The 20,826-nt window shown below is 34.5% G+C and overlaps 1 pseudogene; it reads right to left on the bottom strand.

Annotated features, from left to right (window-relative positions):
• Positions 1–565: 565 nt before the first annotated feature.
• On the bottom strand, positions 566–11,233 carry LOC101716346 (vomeronasal type-2 receptor 116-like; annotated as a pseudogene).
• Positions 11,234–20,826: the final 9,593 nt, after the last annotated feature.

Below are 20,826 nucleotides of genomic sequence, written 5' to 3'. Positions count from 1 at the left end.
CACATAAGTTCAAACCATTGCCATTTTAAATACAAGAGTATTTAATATCACATTTTATCAACCAATCAGGATTCTGAAGGCAACAAGAGAGGGAAATTCTACAAAATAGGGATTCAGAAATATTGACAAACAAGCATGAGAAAGGAAATACAAACCCAGACATCAAAATAAAGTTTAATCAACATATTTAAGACACACTAATTCTTAAATAAGAAAAAAAACCATAATGAAATTCTATAGGAAATTCTGAAATACAATGATCGGTGACAAAATTTACCATATAAATAATTAATAAAAATGATTGAGACAAGTGGACAGCAAGATAAAAGCAATTATTACAATCAAACTTAAGCAAAAATATATGAAGCAAAAATTTTTCAGAATAAAATAGAAAGTGAAAAGGTGATTAATACAGATGTTGGTAATATTAAGACTATTACAAAAAAAACTAAAAGTCAGTAGATTATTGGAGTAGATCCCATGTTTTAATCTAATAACTAATTAAAAATGTGACAAATTTTTCGTGGAGGGACTATATATTTCAGGAAGAATGTATTTTTTAAAATTAATTAAATTTCTTTTTACCGGAAAGTGTTTTTTCTCTGAACCCATGCAGAGGATTCCTGTCTGGTCTAAAAAATCATATAACACTTGGGGACAAAGATGCAGCCCAGCAGCCCTGCACCAAAGGCCAAGATGGAGAAGACCTCCATGGCCACCATGACCTTCCCCTTGGTGCTGTGGTACACAGGGAGGAACGTGACCCACACATTGCAGAACACCAGCATGCTGAAGGTCAGGAACTTGGCTTCATTGAAGGTGTCAGGCAGGTTCCTGGACAGGAAAGCCACAGTGAAGCTCACTAGGGCCAGGGAGCCCAGGTATCCCAGGGCACAGTAGAAGGCAGTGAGTGAGCCCTTGTTGCACATGATGATGATGTGGCCATGTTCAGAGTGAGCATCTGTGTCAATGTAGGGTGGATTTGTTCCCATCCAGACTCCACAGAGAATTAGTTGGATCAGGGAGCATATTCTTTTTTTTTTTTGGTATTGGGGATCGAAATCGGGTCCTTGTGCTTGTGAGGCAGGCGGCAGAACCACTGAGCTAAATCCCTGGCCCTGGATCAGGGGGCAAATGAGAATGATGTAGTTAGGTGCCCTTGATACCACCAACTACCTCATTCTTCTGCCTGGAGCAGTGACCTTGAAGGCCACAACCACAGTGATAGTTTTGGCCAGGACAGAGGAAACAGCCACAGTGAACACAACTGCAAATGTGTTCTGCTGGAGGATGCAGGTGGCTGTGTTGGGATGGACAATGAAGAGTAAGAAGCAGAGGAAACAGAAGGTGAGGGAGATGATCAGGGTGTAAATGAGAGCCCTTGACAGTGGGAGTGTCTTGGTGCTTCACAAAGACCCCAAGAACAGCAGCTGTGAGGACAGTGAGACTCAGGTTGATTCTAGCCAGCTCGTCCTCATGGGGTTTTCATGAACCAGGAAAGTCACAGATTTTGGAAGCAGCGGTTTTATTAAATTGTGGCATACTGATGATTAGGATACTTCACACATTGCTCCGTATCTACTGAGAATGTCAAATTGGTATTAGTTCATTATTTCTCCTCCCTTTACTCACCCATTCACAGAAATTCACAGAATTTCTTGAGTCAAACTATCCTTTTTAGTTTCTTTTTCTTCTTTGTTCTTCATTTCTTCCTCTTTTGAGGCCCGATTTCTGAATTCAGGACTTTCTTACTGAGCTGCATCCCAAACCCTTTAAATAATTCCTAAATTTTGCAGTACAGTCTTATTCAGTCACAACATTGCCCAGGCTGCACTCAAATTTGTGATCCTTTTGCCTCAGCCTCCCATGGTGCTGAGATTCCAGTTCTGTATCAACATGCCCAGTGTTCACTAAATTTTCTAGACACCAAACCAAAGAATCTTATATTCATGGTATCTCCCAATTGATATGGCCCTTTTTTTTTATAGTTCCGTATTTTCAAAAAGCAAGAAAATACCTGCCTCTCTATAGCAAACTTCTGCAAGTTACGCTTTGTAGATTAAGTGAATGAACAACCGCTCAAGAAACCCAAGTAATTTGCTATGTTCCACGGTTATGGTGAATATTACAAAATGGCAATTAGGATATGTCCTCCCACCCAATGAAAGGTTGTAGCTTTCATGAAAAAAACATATTGGAATACTATCTGAAACTCTAATATGATGCCCACTGTGAGAGGCAGGCACACACAGATACTTAATACCCTCTGATGATAGTTCTAAAAATCCTGAAGCAATCGAATTGAAAAATAAGACTACTGTGGCAAAAAGTACATTGGAATTTTTAAGTGTTAATTTAAACAATATCATCTATAAATGGCCTAATGATTGAGCTTCAGAGATAGGTTATTTTTCACCTTAATTTATATTCCAACACCACTAGCTTTAATTATTTTCTTGGGTTTTATACTTACACTCTAAAACCATAGGAAAATTGTCTCAGGTCTATTCTTCTTTCCCAGTACATGATTAATTTTATACATGTTTCTGAGGGTATTGTATCAGCTGGGACATGTAGCATAATGTCTGGTAAAGGAGTCACAAGGAAAATTGTACTCTGATTTTTGCTTTCAAAATTTAACCACAAAATGTGTGGTTTGCTTTAGGGCTGTATAAATGTCATTCATGGGATATAAATAGTTTCTTCTTATTCTTAACTTATTAAATGTTGTTTTTTATTTGTAAATTATAGATAGGATTTCAACTTTATTATATTTTTCTTCATTCATTGCTATTATTTCTCTCTTCCCAAAAGTAGTGCACTAAATTATATTTCATGAACTAAATTTGGGCATGGATTCCCTCCTTAGAATATATTTCAATTTGGAATAGAATACACCAAGTTAGTTCCTCAAGGAAAGTGGGCTGTAAATTTAGCTTCTTTTAATGAATTGTCAGCTGTGGGTAACATAATATAGCTTTTCTCACTCTTTTTAAAAATATTAATTTGTACATGTTTGCAATACATAATGAATTCATTCACTGTAGGAAATTTGTTCATATATGTAACACATTTGCTTCTTTTATCCTCTCCCTCTCATTTTTCTTTTATTGTACCAACATCCAATACATTTATTTATCTTATAAATCCTTGTACAGTTACTTATTGTATATACAGATTGATGATCAGACTAATAGGCCAGAAAACATACAAGACAATTATACTAAATCAAGGAACACTTTCTGATACATTCCCCATGCTGAATTACAATAACCTTAATTTTCTCTCCCTTTTCCTCTTCATTAATTTTTATTCCTTTTTTGTATATTGAGGTTTATTTGTTTGTTTTTTTTTTGGTACTGGGGATCGAACTCAGGACCTTGTACTTGCCAGGCAGGTGTGGTGCCACTGAGCTACATACCCGGCCTAATATATTGAGTTTTTCATAGAAGAAAAACTGCAGTATCTATGCTCATGTTTCAGACTTACTTCACTTAACATTATGGTCACAAGGGGCATCCATTTTCCTACAAATGACTCTATTTATCATTTTTTATGGTAGAGTAGTTCTCCATTGTGTACAAATACTATATTTTCTTTAGGTTTCTTCTTAACATAAATTATTTTATCACTTTTCATTTTCTCTGAAGGAGTTTAAGTAAATCAGCATTAGCATGCTGTTGAATGGTTGGATACCCTTATACCATCCATAGCATATACATGAAGGAGTTAGCATTCTGTTGAGATACCTGTCTGCCTATGTTCATTGTGCACTGGTACATTTTTTCACATTGGAATCCTTATAGCATATATGTTTAGTATATTTTATTAGTGCCTATTAATTTTATGAAATATTGGGATTCAATGTGGTATTTTTCTATATAATATATATACTATAATATATTATATATTATAAAATATATAGTATATAACATATTTTGCCCCTGCCATATCCACTCTTACACTCCTTCCTACTAATTCTCTTCCTCTTTTCTCATAATAGTCTCTCTTACATTTTTTTGCCATCTATTTTGATTCCATATACTAAGGAGAACATGTAATACTTTTCAAGAGTCTGGCTTATTTCATTTTACATGAGGATCGCCAGTTTCCTTATTTTCTTGAAAATGTCATAATTGTGCTTTTCTTTATGACTGAATACTTCACTGAGATTATATACTGTATTTTTTTATTTACTAATCCACTAATGACAACTTTGGCTAAATCTTGGTTATTATACATTATGCACAATGAATACAGGCATGCAGGTATTTCAACAGAATGCTGACTAATTTCTTCCTGTATACACTATATATGATATGACTGGGTATATGGTAGATATGATATTTTTAATTTTAACACTTAATTCACATGAAAGTTTTGGGAAAATATTAAACCAAGGACTCATACTTGTTAGCAGACAGCATTTTGTCAAATTATTTTATTTTTTCTTAGAATTCTTTTGCTAATATTTCCCGTAGTTTGTGAGTTGCAAGTTAACATTCAAACAGATTGATATGGAATTGCGAACTATATTTTCATAAGGAAAATTCCCTGTACAGCTATATAAATGACACAATTTTCAGTTATGGTATTACTGTTTTGTGAAATTTGTCTTTCTCTTCTTTTTTCAAATGTATTGATTATTGTCATTTATTTTACCAGAATCAATTTAAGTTCTGTTTATTTCTTTGTGTTTTAATTTTTAAGCATTCCTGTTATATTGTTTCCTATCTTGCATCTTTTGGTTCAATTTGCTCTTCTTTATCTAGTTTGAGAAAATATTTACAATGCAGGATGCCTGCCTTTCACTACATAAATATGCATACTAGTATCTAAGTACATGTACTATAAAATATGTATTTGTCACTAAGAGCAGTTTTTGTTTGAACTCATAAGATTTTATGTCATATATTCAAGTAAAGATGCTTGTTAATTTGCACTTCAAACTATTATATAATAAGCAAGTTGTTGAGAATTGTTATTCAGAAACCAGAAGCATAAACAAATTGGTATTGCTGGATGCACTGTTCTTTATATGTCCACATAAAAATGACATGAAAGTACCATATCTTTGAACTCAGTAAAGAATGCATATTCAAATGAACTATAGGGAAGATCATCAGTCAAGACATATTTCAAAGCATATTTGAAATCATAATAAGTAGTTTGCAAAATTAAACATATTTCAGCCACAAAGTGAAATTAGAAAATATCTAGTAGAAATGTGATCCTACCAGTTCATGATTTATCATCAATTCCAGTATTTCAAAAGTCATACTTATGGTATGAAAAATTCTTCAGAATTGGAATTCCATAACTTTTCTATACAGCATCTCAATCCTCACCCTCATGTTATCTGTGTGTTATGGACATAGCCTTTTGGATAATATACAAAAGGGGATTTACCAATTTGACCACTTTTGCTGGTAAAATGAAATATGAATATATGAAAATATAGTTCGCAATTCCATATCAATCTGTTTGAATGTTAACTTGCAACTCACAAACTACGGGAAATATTAGCAAAAGAATTCTAAGAAAAAATAAAATAATTTGACAAAATGCTGTCTGCTAACAAGTATGAGTCCTTGGTTTAATATTTTCCCAAAACTTTCATGTGAATTAAGTGTTAAAATTAAAAATATCATATCTACCATATACCCAGTCATATCATATATAGTGTATACAGGAAGAAATTAGTCAGCATTCTGTTGAAATACCTGCATGCCTGTATTCATTGTGCATAATGTATAATAACCAAGATTTAGCCAAAGTTGTCATTAGTGGATTAATAAATAAAAAAATACAGTATATAAACTCAGTGAAGTATTCAGTCATAAAGAAAAGCACAATTATGACATTTTCAAGAAAATAAGGAAACTGGCGATCCTCATGTAAAATGAAATAAGCCAGACTCTTGAAAAGTATTACATGTTCTCCTTAGTATATGGAATCAAAATAGATGGCAAAAAAATGTAAGAGAGACTATTATGAGAAAAGAGGAAGAGAATTAGTAGGAAGGAGTGTAAGAGTGGGACTTTTGCTAATCCTGAGCAGGAATTTATGTCACCTTACTTCTTTTCATTATAGTACTTAATGAGTCAATTTTTCATCCCTGGGACAAAACATCCAACATGGACAAATTAGAGGTGGGTAATTTTATTTTGCTTCAGGGTTTGGTCCACAGTCAGTGGGCTAAAGGCAGAAATGTTATGGCAGAAGGATCAGAACAAAGGATAGCTGGTAATCCCATGGGAACAGAGAGGGGGGAGTAAAAGGGAGAGTAAATGGGATAAAAACTGAGAGAGAGAGAGAGGAAGGAAGGAAGGAAGGAAGGAAGGAAGGAAGGAAGGAAGGAAGGGAGATGTGCTCTTCCAGGTCACAGTCACTGTGAAGTGCCTCTTCTGACCAAGCCCCCTCTTAATAGCATAGGCAGCTGTGGATTCATCATTGGAGTAATGCACTGATTAGCAGAGCACCTATATAATCCGATGATATTCTGTACATATAAATATTTTGGAACACATTTTGTGCAAACACTAGAACAAATACTCATGCTACTCCTTCTGTGAAAATATCTCTGACATTCTCCCAAAAATATAGATACCATCTTTCATTAAACCCCTTAGACAGAATGGATATCATCCCACAGCTATGTGGCACAAACTATGGTTCATGATGTGTGTTATTTTCCCTAATGATGTACGACTTCTAGGACAACAGGGGTGACATCCTAGTCACTAATGTCATACTGTACTGTAGACAAGTTTTACACCAGACATATCTCTGTCTCAAGTCAAACACAATCTCTCTGAGCACCTGCTTTCTGTTAGGATCAGTGCTATATCCTGAAAAATAAGCATATGCTGGAGTTTCATCTCCATTGTAATGAAAATGAGGTTTCAAATCATATGAATAGCTGTTGTTTAGTGATGCTCTGGGTTAAGCTTTATACTGAAGGTGAAACTCAGAGACTATGGGGTGGGAAAAAGGGGTTCTCATGAGAAGAGAATGCTTTCAATGGGTCTAGAAAAACAAATAATAATTGCTGGGTAGAGTTTTGTGTACCTATGATCCCAGCTAATCTGTAACCTTAGGCTGGTGAAAATTAGGAAGATTTTCTCAAAATAACCAAAATAAAAAGAGAATGTAGATATAGCTCAGGGTGAGGGCACCTCTTGGTTCAATTGTCATCAATGTCAAAAGGGAAAAAAAATAAGTAAATAAAAATGTATCTATGAGTTTTTATGGTGCAAAGGAGAGAGAATGTGTCTTTAAAAGGATAACAGTACTGAGATGAAGGAATAAATTTCCACCTAACAGAAGAAAGAATTTTGTCATTGCTATCCTCTTCAAGATATTTTTCCAATTCCTGGATGGATGGGGTGAAAACAAAATGAACATGGGGAATTTGTCCCTAAGGCACACTCTTATCAGTGTCGTTGGTGATCTCATTCCCTGGGCAAGGAGTGTGATCAAAACAACAGGCAGCCTTTCCCTCCTGAGGGAATTTCCTGAATCCAGGATGACAACTCTCACTGCATACAGAGTGAGGAACCTGAAGAAAAATATACGTTGGTGAATTCTTGGAATTTTACCATTCCTTCAGAGCTTGAGAGAAAAATAATTGTATATATACATAAATAATATTATATATGCATGTGAAAATGTCATTTTTAACAATATAAAATATGTAAATATTTTATTTACAAAATATAGTTAAACAAATACTTTCCATATTCATCCATGGGAAAGGCAATAAATGACAAAAAGTCAATGAATCTTAGGAGAATATTTTTTATTCAAGCTTATTTAAATAAAGCTTTTATGAGTGTTAGAAAAAATTAGTATTGGATGTTTTATTAATTTTGTCTCTTATTGTTCTCACAGCATGTATGAAGTTGTCACTAGCAAAAGAGATTGCAGCATGAAGTGAGAAATTTAAGACAATTTATCTAATACAGGGTTTAGCACCATTTATATAAAAGAATTACAAGTCTTCTGATACCCTTAAGAAGTTCATGGAAAATATTTAGACATTTATAATAAATGTGTTATCTTGGTGTGCCCTGACATCCTTGAGTCAAAAGCAATGACCTTGCCTTTTTGCTAAGCAACCATTTCTACCCAGCTCAAAATTGACCTTCTTAATACTTACCTGGTGTGTAGTCACTTGTACTTTTGGATAAACTGTTCTAAAATTCTCTGATGAAGCATATATGTAATAACTTAAGATAGGCACACCTTGATATCATGCATATCACTACAAAAAGATGATTTACCTGCCAAGTGACAAACACCATCACTTTGTTTCCCATTGGTGGCTATTGTACTTGTTGAAGAATCATCTCATGGAGAACATGGGCCACAGCATACTCAGCATTGTAGATATTGTGACTCTGGTCACTCATAGTTGTGTCAAAATGACTCACAGGCAGCCAAGCCAGAGAGGCATTAGGTGTACAGTCCTTCAGTGAACAGTCAGAATCAGAGAATGAGCAGTGGAAATTATTGCACCCAAACATAGTGATTTAAAAGTCTTCTGGGTATTTGGAAGGCTTGGCTTCTTAGACAAAAGTTTTGAAACAAGAAATTTTCTCATAGTGGTTGGAAAAACTGAGCTTTCCATGGAATGAATTAAGTATGAAATTTTTCTCAATCATCTCAGCATGCCCTTGTGAGTTTGTGACCCAGACATTGCCTGTTAGGAAGTATTGCTCTGTCATATAGGTTTTTTTTTTAACAGAGCATAAATTTATTGAAGATTTACTTGGCTACAATTATTATGAAAGAGAAAGAAAGAAAGAAAGAAAAAAAGAAAGAGAAAGAAACTAAAGGTAACTGTATCCATAAAGTGCAGTCTGCAAACTTTAGCAATATCGTTACTGTATGAGTGAATTACATTATGTTCCTTAAAAACAGCTGCAGCATGTGATGGCAAATATTTTATTGTCAATGAAATTACCTGTTAGTTTTGCTTGATTTTAGTCACTTTCCTTCACTCTATTTACAGCAGAAAAGGCAGTAATTGTCTTTCTGTTCATCTTTGCATTTTTGCTGTGTAACCTGCTGCTGCAGTGAATTAAGTGCATGTATAAAATTTAAATTGACTGTAGTTGATGTCCAAATAAAAGTGGACTAGAAAAAACAAACAAGTAATTATTAAAATATATTTACAAGTTATTATTATTTTTTTTTTTGGTACCAGGGATCGAACTTGGGTCCTTGCACTTGCAAAGCAGGCAGCAGAACCACTGAGCTAAATCCTCAACCCTTCACAAGTTCATTCTGAAAGATCATTTTCACTGCTGGTAGACAATACAATGGTCTCAACACAAATTCCATAGATATTGCTACTGGCATTTCCAATAACTTTTAAAATCATTTTATTATTCTTGATCTTAACACTTTTATGCTTAAAATTTCTCATCACAATATAAAATTAAGAAGTTTATTTGGAAATAATTAAATTCCAGAAAGACAATCAGTGGTTGTAAAAATATACCTAATTAAAATAACCACATAGATGGTAACACATGGCATGAGTTCCTTTTCCACAGACAATGCAAACTAGTTCAAGACTCAGAGTTCTAGATGCAGATAAATAAAGATGCTGTAGACAGTTTGCTGTCTTAAATTTTGTGTAAAAGGATTAGAACCCCAAACCAAGTAAAATACAGTTTTAAATCACTTGACCTTAAGAGTTGACCTATGGTGGGACTGGGTTTCCATTCTTCTCTATGTTTACAGCCATGGCATGATTTCAGGTGCGGATTGAAGAGCTGACTGCTGGGTGAAGAGTTCTATCACGAACCAAAACAACAGAACTGAAGCAGGCTCAAGTCTATTGCTATTTAGGTGAAGGTATCTGAATCTTTCTGAGGTTGAGCTGCCATTAAGGAAGTAAAAAATATCAGTATTTTAAAGGATAATTACAGGAGTATTAATGGTCATTCTAAATTTAATCATTTCACATAATGCCAAAGAAAAATATAACATTTTAAAAACATAATTGAGTTAACAAATCTTTGCCATACTTTCATAAATAGTAAAAATGCCACAGACAAAAATGACCTATTTAAGTTGTGCAAGTATATGACACATTGCAGGCATTATAATTATCTCTTTCAAATTCGGTAAGTCAGAACAACAGCAAGGCCAAACCACATTTTTTCTATCTTATAGTTTACATCGTTTATAATATCAGTATAATAGTAAATGATTACCACAGTTACTTGTAACATTTCCTTGGTCAGGATAATATGTTTTTGTTTTTTGGTTTTTTTTTGCAAGGGCCACATACAACACAAGAGGAGTTGAGACTATTTTCAAAAATGCTACACAGATTTGTTTCTGTCCTTCTCTCTTGTCACCTCTGAGAGAAACTGAAGAACTTTCTGACCTTCTGTAATGACCAGTCCCACCCAGGTCCAGCTGAAATGAAGCATCAATGAGACCATAGCTAGGGCCAGAGATGTGTCCTTAGGTGCCACGTGATAGAGTGAAGGAAATTGCCCATTGTCTCTTAGCATAGGATCAAAAGAACTAAATGTAACTTAAAAGGAAAGAAAACTGGAAAAATATAAGGAAGAGTGTTGACAGAAAACACAACCTCGTGCCTGAAGAATACTAAGTAATAGCTGGAAGGGGTAAAGGGAGATTTGTTTTCATCCAGTCTTTCTAATTATCTCACTTTGCAAAAGCTTTGCAGGAAACAACTGATCAGTCACAAATTTTTAGGACACATTTTTGTTTTCTTCTCTCCCTATTTTTTGCTGTACACTTGGAAATTGGGAGCAAATCATTAAGTCTCTGTATACTTACACACTGAACACACTTGTGAAGATGTGTTTTAACTGGGATCCTTCTTCCACCCTGATTAGGCACCTAGTAATGTCACCAACAAAGATATGGTTTCATCTTTCCCCATGTTACTCACCCTCACCTGTGGAGACTTGCAGAGCTCCAGCAGGGTTCTGATTTGAGCATAAGTTGCCTGTGATGCTCCTGTCAGCATTGTTTCAGGCTTGCTCTCTTTCCTACAGGAGTAATTAGGGGTCTCATTCTGTCCTGCAAGCAAAGTGAGAGAACTCTCCAGCATCCTCCAATGACTGTAAAGAAAATTATGGAACTGATATCCCAGAGATATGTTGGGGAAAAGTTGTGGATTCTTACTGATCTCTTCTATGGTAAATATGAAGGCTAGAACATTCTGGTAGCTGTTGGGCATATGCCTGCATACAGAGCATGAGATCTTTATGGTAGAGGCTTAATCTATGTTTATATTACAATCCAGTACAATAGCATTTATGAACTGAATGCTCATGTGCCTCTCCCATATTCATGTTATATGAACTGAGGTATAAATGTCACATTATTAGTAGTTTTGCATTTGGGGTGTAACTAGGGTTAGATGAAAACTTAAGGGTGGATTTCTCATGAATAAAATCAGCACCTCACAATATATCAGCACAATCACTTCATTGAACTGCTATGTGAGTACACATTTACCAGATGGTCACTGATAAACTGCAAGGGATGCTTTTTCATTTTCTGAGCCACATCTATTCAATATGAAGCATTATTGTTTTAAACACTCAGCTGGTATATTTTTATACAGCTGGCAAAATTCAGGCAATATCCCAACTAATATTAAACAACCAGGAAATTAATTCTATTTTTGGAATAACTGGCACCCATGCAGTCTTAACTAGAAAATAGTTAAACAACATATAATTAAACATTCATATTATAACAATGATACACATGAAAGCGGAAATACCAACAAAGAGGGAATATAGTGTTAAATGAAATATCTGTGTCACATCTGTGGGATGATAATGATGCGGTAAAAGAGATTGAGTTACCTAAATCTCTGCATCATTATGGTATTGGCAAAGCCACACTTGAAAGTCAATGGAACAGAATAGAGGATGCAGAAACAACTTCAGGCACACTCAGCTATGTTGTCTTTGACAAGAAGTAAATCCCTTAACTGCATGAAAGATAGCCTCTTTAATAAATGGAGGTGGGAAAAGTGACTTTATGCATGCTAACAGTTGAACTTACACCCATATCTCTCACCACATAATAAACTATAATGAAAGTGAATCAAAGAGCTCAATATTCAAAGAGAAATAATCTCATGGAAGTCAAAGTAGGTAAAACACTTGAGGACATGAGTGGGCAAAGACCTCCTGAGCAAAAGCCCAGTTGCACAAGAAATATCACAAAGAAGCAATGAATGGGATCACATCAAATTAAAAAGCTCTACACAGCAAAATAAGAGTGAAGAGATAAGCTACAAAATGGGAAAAAATTGCCATCTACTCTTCAAAGCACTAATTTAGAGAATATGTAAAACACTCCAAAAATAAACTACAAAATTTATAAGACCCATTCAAAAATGGGCATCTGAAATAAATAGGCACTTCTCAGATGAAAAAATACAGCCAATAATTACATGAAAAAAATGTTCATCATCAGTGTTCACTTGAGAAATGCAAATTAAAACAACACTGAGATTCTATCATACCCCTGAAAATATGGCAATCATCAAGAAAGCAAATGATAATACATTCTTCCAAGTCTGTGGGGAAAAAGAAACCTTTCTTCATGGTTGGTAGGAGTGTAAACTGGTACAACTACTATGGAAGTCAATATGGAAATTCCTCAGAAAACTAAAAGTAGAATTTCCATTTGAGTTAGATACTCTCCTGGGTATCTTCCCAAAAGAGTTAAAGGTATCTTACATTCATGTTTATAGTCACACAATTTGTAATTGCTAAATCTTGGAAACATTATATATGTTCATCAAGAGATAAATGGATAAAGAAAATGTGGTATTCATATACAATCTAATACTACTCTGTTGTAAAGAAGGATAAACTTGAGTCATTTGCAAGAAAATGTATGCACCTTGAGACGTGATATTAAATTAAGTAAATTAGACACATGAGCTTAAAAAATCACATGATTTCTCTTATGTAAAATAGTCAATATATAAATAAAGTGTGAAATAAAAACATAATAGGAAAAACTAGAGAGAGAAGTAAAGGTATTGCAATCCAGCTTGGATAAAATATCTAAAAGTATATATTGTCTTGATATAGTATAATTGTCTTATCCATTTTACAAGTTCTTATCCTATTTGTCTGGTTGTTAATCAATATATACAATAATTAACTTCATACAGACTTAGAAGAAAAACAAATTTGATGCTAGCAAAATAAAAAAAGGATAAGGGATGGGGAGGAAGAAAGAATTGAGATGTGTTATGTGTGTGTACCAATTCCCACAATGAATGGAATCACTATATACAGCAAACATGTACTAATAAAATTAAAAATAAAAAACCCTTTTTAAATTAAATTTATTGGTACATTTTAGGTATACAATATGAAGACATTTACCATTGGGAATTTGTTCCAAATAGTTTCTCTGGTGTGAGAAACTGAAAGTCTAATTAAGGATCAAAATGTATAATAGAGGGCCGGGGATTTAGCTCAGTGGTTTCGCTGCCTGCCTTGCAAGCACAAGGTCCCAAGTTCGATCCTTGGCACCAAAAAAAAAAAAAGTATAATAGATATTTTGAAATAGGAAGAAAAGTTCCAAAGAAGAGAGGTAGGGGAAAGAAAAGAAGGGAAAGAAATAAATAAATACAAGAAAAAGAAAAAAATGGAAACAAAGTCTTTGTAAATAGGAATGGGGGGAAGGGTTGAAGGGAGGGCAGGAAAAAAACCTTTTTGATTTTGCCTTAAAAAATAAAATTTAAAAATTACCCAAGTGACTGAAGTTTTAAAAAACGAAGCTGAAATTATACAAACATTGCTATTGGGCTTCAACAGAGTTAAAAGAGGAAGTCTAGTATATACTGAATCTGAATGGATTTACAAATCAGTTACTTCTAAAATGTCAGAATAGAAATTGGACATGGTGGGGCATTCCTAGCATGGAATTGGGAGACTGAAGCAGGATGATTGAAAGTTCAAGCCCAGCTGGGACAGTTTAATACTCAGCAAGTGTCTGTCTCAATATAAAAAAGAAAAAATTAAAACAGGCTAGTGTTCTAGTTCAACCTGAGGCCTAGCATAAGCCTAATGCTAGCCTAAGGCTAGTATAAGAAAACTAGTATAAGCCTTCCGATTGATGGAGTATGATCTCCTTTACATATTCTGGAGCAAAGATTCTTTTGTCTTATATTCAAGCATATATTATTATATTCCTTTTTTTCTGGCTACAGAAAAATAAGACAGATTTAGAGCTACATGGGGAGGCCCAAGGGAACTCAAAGCACAGGCTTCCAGTTGTGCTCTCCGGTGGAGTCATGGATAAGGCTAACTTCTCCCAGCAGCAATATGTGTTATTTCATATGGGCACTGCCCACCAGGAAAGCTTCCCCAAGCTCTGTGTCCAGAGGGTTTTGTTGTTGTGACGATGGTGGTTGTGGCCCTTTGTGAGAGGCTTGGTCATGTAGACCTTTGGACTAAACATAATATGGCTGCCTGAGTCTCTCCTGAGCTGGCCCTGAAATATTTAACCCTCAGACTTTGGGCATTTTTTCACCTTTCTTGTTGGTATATTTTTAAATAAATATTCCTAAATAGCTGGGTATCAAAAGCATTTTGAATAAAATAGGGACCAAGACAATATTTCTGTGTTATCATCAGAATTCCTTAGTATCATTCTGGCATTTCTATTCCGGAGTAAAATAGTAAGGAAAAAAAGGAATTGACTGGAGAAGCACACATTCATATTTCATAAAGGAGAAAAATTTTCACCTTACAAATCCATGAAAAAATCCTACAAAATAAGATGACCGGCAATAACTGTGTGAGCCAACAACAATGAAAATACATGAAAATTGTCAAAATCCCTAATATAAAATTACTAATTTAAAAGATTTTGTTGAAAAAAAAAATATAGCATAGCAACAGTTAACAAATTGTACTATACTATTGTGAAATAAGAATAAAATGTTCCGATCAAAAGAGGAACTAGTGAGGGGAAGGAGGAAAGAAAGTAAGGGAAAAGGAAAAAAGAATAGAAGGAAAAAAATGGAAACAAAGTTTTATAAATAAGGAGGGGAAGATGGGTTGAAGGGAGAGGAGGGGAATGGGCAAAGAAGAGTCACAATATATCATGTATAGATTCAAATTCCCTATAATAAATGTTATCATTATGTATATTAAAAATGTACCAATAAATTAATTTTAAAATTATGATAGAAATTTTAACAAAAACATAATGTGCTAGTGAGGGCAAAAATGCATCAAAGAGACTATCTCACACATGTTAACACTCACCCAATAGTTCTGTGGAACTTGACAATATTCTAATTAAAAATAGAAAGAAGATAACTTTTTATGGTAAAAGCAAAGACTTTAAAAGTAGTATCTTTAGAATTAATTCAGAACAACAATAAAATGATGATTTAGAAAAAATCAACAGCTCACTTAATATAATGATTTAAACAAACTGGGATTGACATGGAAAAATGGAGATGCAGTAATGTAACAAAATAAGAAAAAAGAGAAATGAACTTTGTGTAATTTTTTGTTAATTTATATGTGTACATACAAGTATGCTGCTTACATTAGAGTTCATATTACAAATCACAGATGAATATTAATGATTTTATTATATGGAAAAATTGCAAAAAATATAACCCCACTCATTCCAAAATAAATCAAAGCAGCATTAAATAATTATTTAATTAATATAGATTATTTATACAGTTATACACAGGAATGCATGGTAAAGAGGAACAAAAAAGGCAAAAGATAAGTAAATTTTTTGCTATCTAAAATTCTTGTTTATTGCAGTTTAAAAATGATCTATGCAAAATATTCACAATGATGACAGTTAATCATTTAAAAAATATCATACATGTTTAATCAACATATCCTTTACTAAACATGCAAAATATTTTTGAAATAGTGGAAAGGCTTGTCGCAAGATAAATAAATGTTAAAGAATGAGCCATCAAATAATAAGGTAATAGATGAAGTACAATCAATCCAACTATTAAAAATAATGCAAATATAGCAACTTTACATTATTGCAAACATCAATTTAGGGCACTTCCTTGAGGTAATAATATTCCACTGCATGACTAGCTAAAATGGCCATTATTATGCTTCTATATGGCTGTTTGATATTAAAAATCAAAGTATCATAAAATATACATAGCTTTGAGCCCAGCCAATTTCATTCTCAGAATTTACTTGCTTTAATCAGAGACCATACATTTATATATTTTTATACTACAATCTAATATCTATTAAACATCTGTCTATTAACTTCCTTATTATGGAGACATGAGATAAGAAACCAATTAGAAAATGAGGAAGTTCCAAATTGTGATAAGAGGTGAAGTTTTCTGGTCTTACAGTATGTATAATGGAGGCAGAAGAATTTTCATGAACCTGTTGATGCATATGTCAACATATATGTCATATTTTTGTGTAAGAAAAATGTTTTGCAGCAGAATAGAAACAGTACATCCTACTTCAAATGTAGTACTGATACATGGGTGCAGAAAAGACTAAGATACTACTGTGACAATTTTAATTATTGGAGCCATGGCATTTCTAAATACAGGGACCATCTGCTCCTGTAAAATATTAAGCTTATTTTTTGCAGTACCTGTTGATATACATAGAAAATATATATGTGATTTTTTAAAATTTATTTTCATTTTCCTTTTGATTTTACTAGAAATAAAATTTTTCTCATGTTTCCCTTAATTTTTCTCAAGTTTCCCTGCACCATCCTCTTTGGCTGTAAAATTCCTTTGGCCCATGCAGCATTCAGAACCTACTGAAGATCTTCCTAACCAGTGCAAAACCCAATTGCAGTGGTCCTTAAACCCAGAATTGTGTCCTGATTAAATAAAATCCTCCTTATCATTCTAAACAAATGCAATGCTTATTTTTAAAAGGTTTCAAGAACTTGACAGTAGACTCTCCTGCTCCACCCGCCTCATATTCCTGTCATTCTTTCATTGTCTGAAAAGAAAACTCTACAGAAAGCTACCAGCATTAAAAAAAATCACAAAATAAACACATCAACAAGGTCAACAGTTAACAAAGTTTGGAAAATTGTGTAAAGAAAAACACACCTCTCACAGGTAGTAACACGTGCCTGTGCTGCAGCTCTTCTGGAAGCCTGGGTTGAGGGAATGCTTAAACTCAGGTGATTACTGGTAGCCTAGGTAATATATAAAGATCCTGTCTCAAAAACCATGACATCGTGTGGAAAAGTCTCCAGGAATAAAATATAAGCAGGCATTTGGACATGATAATAAATATGAGAAAGATACACGCACCTTCTATGGAAGGAAGAGGCCAATATTTCTTACTCTACCATTCCTGCTCCAAATGACAGGAGCACTCATGACTTCAGCATCTGATCAAACCCAATCAATCATTGTGTCAGTCACATCCCCATTCCACAAAGGGGCACAATTAATCTCCTAGAATTTTCTGACACTGTGAAAAGTCCATTAATTAATTATACATTTGGATACAGAACTGATGTGATAGTATCTGAGAACAGAGGAATGTCCATGGGTCCATGTGAAGAAGAATGAGTCTGGAGGGTGAAAGTCTTGCAGATGAATTCTTCCTTATTTTTGCCCTGGCTTGAAGGTCCATGAGTCATGGAGGACACACTGCATAAAGTCATGATATGAACATTTTTGGAAAGTAACTGAATATTGACCGAACAAGTTTCCACTAGCAGGAGGCTTATGGGTAGCAATGGAAACTCTGTAGGGGAATGAGATGTTTTATGCATCATTAAAGAAAACTAGAAGGGCCAGAATTGTTTAGGGGGCATATTTTGAGGTAGTTGCTTGGCACTGCATTCAACACAATGTCTTAAACTCTGATTCGAAAGAACGTCCGTCAATGCACTGTGCAGGGGCAGCTCACTTGTGAGGAGGGGCACTGACAGTAGAATAAGGTAGAGGGTGATGTATCGCTTGTTTTCCCATCTTGAAAACAGGAGGCTAAGAAAATAAGAATTTATCTCCCCAGGTTCAAGAGGCGAGAAGGATTACAGGGAAATTCAAAATAATTCATGGACAGTGCTTTTCATCTATGGGTGGGAAGGACAGCACAGGAACATAGTGAATATGGATGTAATCACTCACAGATGCTTAGACATTATCCTTCCTGTTAAGCAAAAAGAAAATAAATACATGAAAAAAACACAGCACCATAAAGGAGTCCTTCAGAGGCTCTAGTTGAACAACATCTATGTAGTAAAAATCAGTGAAAAGGGAGAAAAGTCCCCATTCATCACATCTCCATCCTTGTACATACTGGTGCTTTTCCTACATAGATAGGGTTCATTTTCAAAATTACACACAAGGGAGGATGCTATAAGGGAACGAACACATTCATCAACAGGAACATCTTAGAAAATGTCTTTCAAGACTTGCCTGAGTGAAGAACCTCACTGTGTCAGCCACATACACACATACAATATCATATATTTATGTCTGTGTGTGTTATTGTTTTTGATCCAGGTGGACACTGTATGGCCCTTACAGTGCATCAAAACCTCTCAGAGCACCCAGAAGGATTTTGCCATCATTTACCTTCTGGGTTCTGCATCTGAGCAGGTGTCCAGGTGAAAAACACATTATATTGTATTAAAACACATATTATATAGGTGTTATATATAATACATTATATTGATTATATCTAGTTATACATTATATTATATATTATGATGCATATATTATTATATATAATATCAAAACAATATTTAAACACATATATATTAAAACACATATATTATATATAAAATATAAAATTATATTAGAATATCATTCTCTTCACATAGAGTCACCATGACTCATCCAAGTCCACTGACAGCAACATCCCAGGGGCCACTTCCTCCTGGGAAGATTTGCCCTCAGCCTGTGTTAATAAGCCATTTGGGATGGGGCCTATGAATTGCACTAGAGGTTGAATGCTAGGTGCTCACTGAAACAATCTGAGATGGCCCAGGCCCAGCCAAGAATATCTGTGTACTATGCAAAATATACTGTATTGTACAAGACAAGGAGTTACAGTTTCATACACATAGATTTATTGGATCCACCGATCACTTTTTCTGTATGGCCTATGGTTGTTGGCATAACAGTTGCTTATGCTCAAATTCACATCCACTTATTTCTCCATTTTGCAGCATGGCAATAATTACACTGAATGAATGATACCAAATTTCTAACTCAAGATCAAGGCAGAAAAAAGTTACAATTTTTAGTTTTTTTATTAATACATGTTTGTAGTACATGCACTTTATAGTCATTTTGGGGAATCATCATGTACATAATAGAGGTTACCTTGATTCTTTTATTAATCCCCTCCCTCCCACCTCCCTCCTTCCTCCTTTAAATCCTCTTCCCTATTTTCATTGTTGATATGATTAATCTCATCTCATGTTTATGGCACATGATGTTTGCATTCACGATGGTCCTCGTGTTCCTCTACAAGGTATGTGTTTGTTCTACTTCTTCACTCTTGCTCTCCTACTCTCCTCTCACCTTTTTTCTACAGGACCACTTTCCACTAGCGAGGGATCTATTCCTTTCTCTCCTTCTATCCATGCTATGTTGTTCACTTTTTCCTTTGCCTTCCTCAAGTGACAGATGCTCTATTGCAGTGCTGGTGAACCTCTGGCATGTGTGCTGGAGTGGGCCGTTTGTTATCATTGAAAGCTCTAAGCATGTGTTTCTGAGTTAATTCACTTCATGTTACATTTTCTAAGTGCATCTATTTTCATATAAATGTCTCAAATTTGTCCTTCTTTATAGCTGAATAGGATTCCATTATGCACAGGCTCCACATTTTCTTTACCCAGTCCTCTGCTGATGGGTATACAGGCTGCTTCTAGGCTTTAGCTATTATGATTTGTTCTGCTAAAACATTTTATCATATGTATAACTGTAGTATGATTTCTATAGCTGTTTGGGGAGATACCTAGCAGAGGGATAGCTGGGTCATATGGAATTTATATTTTTTTTGAGAAATCTCTATACTGTATATGGTCGTACTAGTTTACATTCCCATCAACAATATAGGAGGGCTCCTTTTTCACCACAGCTCCACTAGTATTCATTACTTTTGACTTATTGATGATTGTCATTCTTTCAAGAGTAATATTTCATCTTAGCATTGTCTTAGCATTTTCTAGTGGCAAGAGATGTTGAACACTTTTTCCACATACTTGTTGGTCATTTGGACTTCTTCCTCTCAGAAGTGTCTGCTCATTTCACTTGCCATTTTCTTTGTTAAAAATTAATTTTATTGGTACAATTTAATATACATAACAATTACATTCATCAAATGGAGTTTGTACCTGTACATGATACAGCTTGATTCCTCTTTTTTCCCATTTCCATTCCATCCCTACAATGTCCTCTCCATCCTTTATTTACAAAAGTTTTGTTTCCATTTTTCCTCCTTTTGTTGATATTTTACCTTTTCATCCTTCCCCCTTTCACATTTTTTTTATTAAATTCTTTTATTGGTACATTGTAGGTATACAACACAATTAAATTTCTCATTGGGAATTGTACCTTTACACAATGCATCTTGGTTCTTATTTTTTCCTGTTCCTAGCCCTCCCTTCAAGCCCTTCACCCTTCCCTATTTACAAAGATTTTATTTCGGGTTTTTTCCATTTCTCATCATTTGTCCTTGCCATTCTTTCCTTTCCCCTGACCCTCCCACTACCCCTACCCCTTTGGACCTTTTCTTCCTATTTTACATTATTGATTATTCAATCTAATCATTGGTACATTTT

This window comes from Heterocephalus glaber, unplaced genomic scaffold (assembly GCF_053883595.1).
Source record: "Heterocephalus glaber isolate CG9 unplaced genomic scaffold, H.glaber_assembly_v1.0 deba00001126, whole genome shotgun sequence".
Classification (NCBI taxonomy): domain Eukaryota; kingdom Metazoa; phylum Chordata; class Mammalia; order Rodentia; family Bathyergidae; genus Heterocephalus; species Heterocephalus glaber.
The sequence above is the reverse complement of the archived record's forward strand: the minus strand, read 5'-3'. Positions and strand labels throughout refer to the sequence as shown.